Below are 9229 nucleotides of genomic sequence, written 5' to 3' on the forward strand. Positions count from 1 at the left end.
GTAGGTGGCTTAAACATATTTTAAATTTTTGTTGTTTGGTCTTTTTCTTTTACATTGGACCCCTCAACTATGTCGTTTAACCCCAAAATTATGTGATTTTGTTCTTGTCCTAGTAGGCTAATTATAAGTTATCATAATCAATAGTTGACCAAATAATTCATCAAACATAGAGAAAAAGAAAGAAGAAAGTCGACCAAGACCTAGTTCAAGAATCACTACAACATTTTATTTCTATAACAAGCCTAGAAAAGTGTTGCCTACACTATGAAAATGTGTGTCCTTTGATAAAAGGCCACACTTTTTGACTTTAAGCCACACTATTTCAAGGGTGGATGAAATCCCCATAACCTTAAAAGTGTTGCCTTAGCAGCTGCTTTTAAAAGCGTTGCCAAAAGGCAAAAATGCCACGCTTTTGCAGCTACACGTAAAAGTGTTGACTTATGAGCTACACTTTTAACCATAGCCTTAAAGGCAAAAAGACCACGCTTTGCACCTACGCTTAAAAGTGTTGCCTTACAAGCTACACTTTTAAGCGTGGCCTTTACTACCATATTGCCCACAGTTATGAAGTGTTGCCTTTAATATCTAATATAAGACAATACTTTGAAGTGTAGTCTTTGCCCATGAATACACAATACATATGCCACAATTTCTAATTAAAATGCACCAATATTGTTTTGCAATAAATAATCTCAAGCATTAAATTAGGTAATAAGTAATTTAAATTTATAGATTTTCCATAAACTTCATAACATAGTATGTGTTGTGTACATACACATACTTATAAAGCAATATTCTAAATGTATACACATAGTTCAATATATTCCACCAATGAATATATTTCACAAAATTAGATATAATATATTCAAACTTTTACAATAGTTCAAAAACTCTTCATCATCCACTTCAAATTTGTTCACCTCCATTTCCCTACACAAATAAGATTGTGATGGTAATAGAATAGGCAAGAAGTTCCAAATTGCAACATTTATAGAAGAGGCAAGAAGTCCAGATTGCAGTAGTTTATATAATCATTCATGCATTAAATATCTGTTATTCACTACTTGTTCTAGGTTAGCAATTTGCAAAGTGTACTTAATACTAAGGAACTTGGAAAACTACATACTTTATTGTTCAAATAGAATCAAACTACTAAGATGTACTTTTTACACTATTTAAATAAAGGATGGAATCATAACCTCAAAATTTCTGTTTTATTGCTAAGTAAATATGTCAAAATTGTGAAGTAACAGCCAGCAGGTATTCAAAAACCTTGTTTATAAAAATAAGTTCCAAGATATCAGGGTAGTTATCCATCTAGAACTAAATTCATGAGCTTATATCTCTCTAAGAAGAGTCGAACTTTATATAGATATCTTGCCCACATGATATCTAGGGAAAGATAGCTTTTGCCTCAAATAACAGGCTAGAAAAACTAAGTGAAGACTGTGTTAGTTAATCCTCTAGATGGTAAATGACCGAAGAAGAGTACTAAGAAACACAATAATAAAAATTAAGCAAGACAAACCTATGGATTATGAAGGTGACTATTTCATAAAAAAAACAACCTCTGCTTCTCATCATCTACGGTGTATTCTTAGCCGAAGTTATCATATGTATGAAACTATGATTCTCCATAGGTGATGGTAGCTTGCATTGTATTTGAAGAATAGGAATGGAACTATAAGCCAAAATATCAAGACAAATAAGAAGCATCCTCATCAATGAAAGCAAGTCACTGACTGGGGAGATGAGTGTGAGTTCAAGGTTGCAGTGTTATGATTATGGTTTGAAGACAGTTGTGATTATCGTTCTAATGATGTCGTAAGTTTCCCTCCTCCAATGTTTAAATGTGTTTCTGCAAATAACCTAATAAATGTTAACTAGAGGGGATGTCTTCAGGATTCTCTCTTTTAATAACAATACTATAGTGAAATTGATGGAATCAGAGAGGAGATCATTTAAAGTTTTCCTTCGAAAATAATTGTTAGCTTTGACTAATCACAAACTAAATCATTATTATAGTTTTATGATTTGTTGTTTGCAGTTCAAAAGCCGCTTAAAATAGCAAATACCAATATGAAACACATCTAGTAACATTTTTTAAATAAAACACACTAATAATCACCTAAAATTAGCATGAGTGAAGCAAAAAATACTCGAGTAAGCCAACGACGCATGAAAATTAGAAAAAAGGTAGAAAAGATGGAGGTTCATACCAGAAATCAGTCAAGAACATGGTGAAATACGCATCCAAATCCATTCTAGACCTATTAGAGAACTAGAGAGAACAGCATATAGACCAACATTCCGAATAAAATACGATAACCAACATTAGACAAATATAAACCATAACCCATTAGTACGAGAGTAATGGATTGCGGTTGCTTTTTGGGAATAGAAAAACAAGAAGGAAAGAGCAAGAGCGTGAAGAAAACTGAGAATTTTATTTATTAGATAAAGAGCACCAAGGACATAAATAAGAAGATGGAAATATAAAAGGCGAATTTCAAAAACACGGAAAAATAAATTGTCTTAAAGTGTACTTTCAGAAGAATGTCTTATCCGACTCAAATTAGAATAAATTGACTCTGGCAGCACTGCCTCAAATACCTCAGTAAACACATCAGTGTGTGGACGAGGATCACATTTAGCATTAACAAACTTCTCTTCTTTGACGTCATCATCAGTGACGAAGAAAACAAAGTTGGAGCGATTCATTGAGAGACTAAAGAATCAACAATAAGAACTAAATAGAGCAGTGACTAATCCCAAACTAAGGAATCAGGCTAACGCAAGAATACAAAGACAACCAAGAGCTCTTAAACCAAATAGGATTAGTTTCGAAATAATCTTATTCTTGTTTTGACTTATTCACATATAAACAGAGGCAAAGAAAAAAACATAATGAGAAATCCTTGCAGTAAGGTTAAAAATACAAACTTTAAAGAGTCATGAACAATATATCATGTAGTTTAGGATAACAAAATAACAAGAAAGAGAAAAGATCAATAAAAATACATATGGAAAAAGAATCTTCACAAGGAAGTTCAAATGGGTTTACAATGAAGTGAATACTGACACATGAATCTATACCAACTCAAATACTATACTATGTTGTTCAAGTTTGTGGAATGGAAAGGCATGGGGGAATTTAAAAACTACATCCCTAAAGGGAATTTCACGGTGAAGCTAGAAGAGATTAATACTAAAGTGAATATATCAACCTATTCCAACTAAATTGTACACATATGTCATTTAACTTAATAGAACGTCAAGAAATAAGAAGTAAGAAGAAGGCCACATCCCTAAAGAGATTTTCATAGTGAAGTTTGAAGTGATTTAAAACTGAAAAAAAATACTTGAATCAGCAAATAAAAGGAATCAAATCATAGATATTAAAGAGAAGGCAAAGTTCAATACTCTACCTAAGACATCCACTGCCAATTGAATTACTACATCAGAATATGAACTTATTCCAGCTAAAATTTTATACCTATGCCACTGAAGCTAACAGAAAAGCAAAAGAATTGTAAAATCCACAATACCCACATCCCATACTGGATTTTCACACTGAACTTTGAAGAGTTTAACATTAAAGGTAATGTTGAATACACGAACCTTTTCCTACTCAAATACTATAAGTATGTAGTTTAAGTTATCAGAACATCAAAAATGGTAAAAGCAAAAAAGAACTATTCAATCTCATATTCCAAACCCATGTAATTTAAACTAACATAAGGACAATAAAAAAGAATAGAAAAAACCAGATCCGAAAAAGGAATTGTCACAACAAACTTTGAAAAGATTAGCACTGAAGTGAATATTGGATACATGAACTCATTGTAGCTCAAATCCTATACCTATGTGACTAAACTTACATAACAACAAAGAATTTTATAAGAAAAGAAACCCACATCCCAAAAAGGAATTGTCATAATAGAGTTAACATTCTCACACATACAAAAAATGATTTCACAATGAGCTTCAAAGAGATTAAGATTGAAATGAATACAACATAGATGAATCTTCTCCAGCTCAAATTCTATACTCATGTCATTTAAGCTATTAGAACAATAACAATATAAAAACAAACAAACTCACATCCTAAAAAGGGATTATTCACAATGAAGTTTTAACATATACTTACACGAGCTTCAAAGGAACCTACACCAGCCTCTATATTTTAATTTTCTTGTTTACTTTTTCTTTAGGGATTATGTGAAAAGTACAATTTAAACTTGCGGATGGTGATCTGTGCTCCCTTTATTTCCATTAACACTGATCAATTGATACACTTGTAAATGTAAAAAATAGTATAATATTATCACTTTAAAATCTCATAGATGTAATGTCTAACGTAAAAGTCATATAACTTGAAGATATATCATTCTTTTTCACTCATAAATAATAAAGAGTTAGTACAGTATGTTAACAGAACAGAAAAGATAATAGATACATATAAAAAAACTAACTTGGCTATAGAATGAAAGAGTAAGAAAGTAAAACCTGAAGATATCTGATTGAACTGAAGAATATCAAAAATACATTACAAAGATCAGATATATAGAACTATGAAATCACAACCCCTTTTAAATGACTATTAGCTTGAATAAATGGAGATAACTAAAGGAAGAGCTACTTTAAAATATGCATGGAGTTCCACAAGGTATGATAGAAACATTTAGTATTTTAGGGGTAGTATAACAACAACACTTTAATACTACTTTTTTTTCCCTTTGACAACTGCAATAGCTAGAAACCTAATGACTATAACATAGACATATATATTGTAGCATATTTTTTCTTTTAAAGTAAAAAGAAGTACTACTCTATATATTTCCAAATATGCAACGCTATGAAAGATAAACAGTGAACCAAAAATGGCACTATGATATGCGTAAATGCGATACCTATTTGTAATGGGAGATGAAGGAATTTTTACTACCTTTAAATTTACTTAGATCCATGTAAAACTGCTAAAGAGATTTATTTATGAGATTCTTCTTCCATCTGGCAATGTATAGTCGTCGCTGAACCTTATGAATAACCACCAGTCGCTTCAACCTACAAGGAAAACCAGTATTATTGTAAAGATTCGTTTTGGAGAAATTACATGAGCAAGAAATACTTGTAAGCATCATGCAGTGATACTACAAACCAAGACAGTGTAAAAACTAAGGAGGAGGAGAACATATTCTTTATCTACTCCCTTAACAAAGTCCTCGACCAAGCTTCTGTCGACACTCAACTTGTAAGAGTCATGGTACCTGTCTTGTCACTGCACAACACATCCATTCAAGCCATTTATTTAATAACACTCATTCTCTTGGTGATGGTACCCTGCTGGTAGAGCCTATGGGATCCAATAGCCATAGTTTATGACAACGCATTACGCATAACAATGGGAATACCACCAATAAGGAGCACTAACAGATTGTAAATTCCATCCCTGTACTTCCTATGGTGGATTGGATTTATGAGAATAATCTCAACCAGCATACCTATAGCAATGGAGGATATAGAAAAGTTTTCTATGGTTGTTAGCACATTCTGAAAATGACTAACATTGTTTGTACTTTCAACAAGGTGTGATGTCCTGTCAAAGAAAGTGTAAACTCCTGTTGCAATGACTACAACATAAAGTTTAACTTGTTTGCAGGTTGATCAAGAGAAAACTTCATCTCCAGGATTTTTTGTCACCGGAAGAGATTCTACAATAAGGCAAATTGATCAATCTTTAAAGGATCACCTTCAGGAAGACGAGCATCAGCAGGAACAAAGTCTCCCAACTTGACATTTATAATATAACAAGGCACTAGAATAGCAACTTGATGTTCACTCCAGCGCCTATCTCTAAGAACCTTCATTTTCGGCACAAGTCCAGCCCTAAGAGCTGCGGCGACATTTTCGGCATAGTTTTCTTCAATAAATATGCTAGTTGAATTGAGCACTAGCAAGCAAACAATACTAACAAAATCTTTCCGATCTAGAGGCTTTCCATCTCTATTAGCCAGTGAAATGGCCATGATAGCCGCCATCTCCATAATCCATGACAGATGATTCCACATAAACCCAAGGAACTTGAGTATTTAGCTTTCTTTTTTCTCTTCAAACTTGTTCGGTCCAAAGAATTGAAATCTGTTAGCTCCTTCAACTGAAGTCAGACCCTCTCGTGAACATCTCAGTTGTTCAAAAACTTCTTCAATGGGGATTTTCTCCAGATCAACAGTCTCATGTTTTTATTTCGTTGAGGCTTATAGCTTTCGCCATCTCCGTAAACCAGCAGCAGCAAGTAAAAAATTAAGCAGAAAAGGATTGATAATCGATTAACCAGACTACAAATATCTAAATAAATTTTTAAAAATAATAATTGACTGTAAGAATTTACCAAAGAAAGGTATGTTCAGAAGTTCTCTTAAATCTTCTCAAGGTTTACCCATGTTTACAATAATGTCTTCATTTAGTTGTATCCCTAAAGAAAAAAAATATGTTAAGCTCAATATTCCTAGGGCTAATTTTGACGTTCAGATTTTTTTGAATTTCTTCCACTAATTTGAAATTTCAAAAATAACTACCCCAAACTAATCAATTACTTCTAAACTAAAAATAAAAATTCAATTAATTGACTATTTTTAGTACTAGATGATTAGAAGAGAGTGAATAGGAAGTTTTGATTTACGAAATTTGGACTTACGCTTGACGAAATTGGTTTTCAGCATTTGTTATTCGATCTTCAGTTCCTCGATCGATCCCTAATTCGTCAGCATCAACTCAGCTATTCCGATTATGGAGAAGAGAATCAACTCATCTCTTTCGATTATCAGCTCTTCTCTTCATTCTTCAGCTTCCTCTCTTCGATCTTCAGCTTCTACTCTTCGAGTTGAACTTATGGAGAAGAGAAATTTTGTGCTTTTTCATATAGGAAAGAACCTGTGTTGTATTCTACTCTTCAGCGTTCTGTTCTAAGCCCAATTTGTTTTCCAATTCCCAGATAGAAAAGTTTTTAATAATGTTTTATTAAATTTTGTTTTGGCCAAAAATAATGGGAGAGAGAGTTGAAAATGTTGGAGGGAATGTAATATTTTACTGAAAAATATTAGGCAAAACTTCTAAATGTTGTTTTTACAATTATAAAAATCGGACCCTTTAAAAGTGTGGTCATATATATACATAATTGTTGCTATTTATTTTAAACTATAACACTGCTTATAAAGTGTAGACTATATCATTAAGGGGTAAACTTTATAAGTGTTTCCACTATTGTCGTTGCCAAAAGTTTAAAAATTAGGCTACATTTAAAAACTGTTCCCAAAAATATTTTAGGCAACATTTTTCAAGCGTTGCTCAAATTTAGTGTATCCGTAGTCCTAATATGGTGTAGTGAATGCAATGACTTTTCATCTATTCCTGCTCCTAAAGCAAAAGATTTCTCAATGAATTTCGTCATGAGGTATGTGGGATTTCACTCGTGGGTTCCTTTCACCCATTAGGTCCCTAGATTTAAATCATAATATTTATTCCCTTATATTATTTATACCTAAGATTTTTAAATAGCAGAAATTGTTGGGTATTAGCTATTAGAATTATCCAAATCAGATTATCCTTATTCTTATATCGTTTTGTGTAGATTCTTTCATAAATTCAAAACCCTAGATATGTAGTGCTTTTAATTCATGAATTACACATGCTAAGCTAGTGGTTTAAGATATACATGCTTCAGTTTACGACTGTCACATTTTTAGTCATAATTATTGCATTGTTAGATATTGCATGTCAAATATTGAGATATACGCTACTTCACATTTCACTTATAAAATGGATTATATACATTCTAATTAGGGATTTTTCTTAATATCGAGTGAACTATGGTTTAGCGTACATTAATAGACCTAGAATGACGTGCCCCGTAGGAATATATGTCCCCACAATAAACAAATTTTTTAGTGATCACACCAATCATGCATTTATACCTCCGGTAGGGAATATTATGTCCTCTCGATGGGCGTATACGTCGAACTTCACATTTAGCTCATGTGCTTTTATGTATGTTATTAGTAGCTCCCTTACAGTCAGATTCTATTGTGTTAATCCTTATCACTTAAAGTTAGATTTCATTATGAGCATTTATTAACTTTGTCATTGCTTCCATTTAGTTAATTCTCAGTATTATTTGTATAGTATCATGCTTATCACTTATTTTTTCCTAGATATATGCTTTTTTTCAATTTTTTTTATTGTTCAACTTTTCTCTTTTGTTCATGCTCCATGCCTTTAAACAACTGATGCATACTCTGCGTTACATCCTCTTATGATGAGCATTCAGGTTCTCAACTTCCAAATCATTCATATATTGGTTCCTGATCTTTATTTAAACAGCACTAGTGGTGAGTCCATATTCTCCGAGGATGACGTACATGTTTCCTTTGCCTTTAGTCTTCGTTTCAATGTTTTCAAGATTTAGCCCAGCATTGTCCAACACTTTTAGTCAATAGAGGCTATTTTAAAACATGTTAGATTCAACTTTAGCATTTGAGTTTGACCTTTCAATTGTTGTTAAATTTGTTGTTTTATATATTCAGAATATACAAGGGAATATTGAGTAATTGCAGTTTATTTTATGATTTAGTTTCCGCACAATATTTCCTTACTTCTTTTAACTTTATTTCTTTGCTTATGACATGATATTAGATTTAGCATGTGCTCCCTACGTGATCATAGGTCATATGTTTTTGTAACACCTTGAAAATCCAAGACTCGTTGTATAGCTTAACATAAGTGGCATAAGGTCTAAGTACTGTTTCTAAGTCCATATCTAAAGAATATAGGTCATTTATAAGGTTTAAGTACCAAAACGTCCATGAACGTCCAGGAAGTTAGTTCAAAGGGGTGTTAGTGTGCCTTAGCTTATTTGGATAACTTTTAGGAGTCGGAAATGTACGAAAATTGGTGGAAAGATAGGTAATAGGTGTTTGTGTTGTTTCATGATTAAATCTTCCAGTTATGAATACCCAAGGAACAACCAAGGGCCCTTGAGGAGGAACCTTGTAGTTTGATGCAGCACTGCCTGGTAGTGTGCATCGACGGGATAGAAGACAACCCATGTGTGGATCGATGGGGCGTCAATCTCACCGTCATCCCACACTTAGACTGGTTGATAAGCTCCCTTCACCCTCACATCCTCTGGACTCATCGATGAAGTGTAGAGGTGCAGGCTACGGTCGATGTA

General features: G+C 32.9%; 1 pseudogene; it reads right to left on the reverse strand.

The window, feature by feature from the left end:
- Positions 1–5140: 5140 nt before the first annotated feature.
- LOC107013360 lies at positions 5141–6273 on the reverse strand (annotated as a pseudogene).
- Positions 6274–9229: the final 2956 nt, after the last annotated feature.

This window comes from Solanum pennellii, chromosome 3 (assembly GCF_001406875.1).
Source record: "Solanum pennellii chromosome 3, SPENNV200".
NCBI lineage: Eukaryota > Viridiplantae > Streptophyta > Magnoliopsida > Solanales > Solanaceae > Solanum > Solanum pennellii.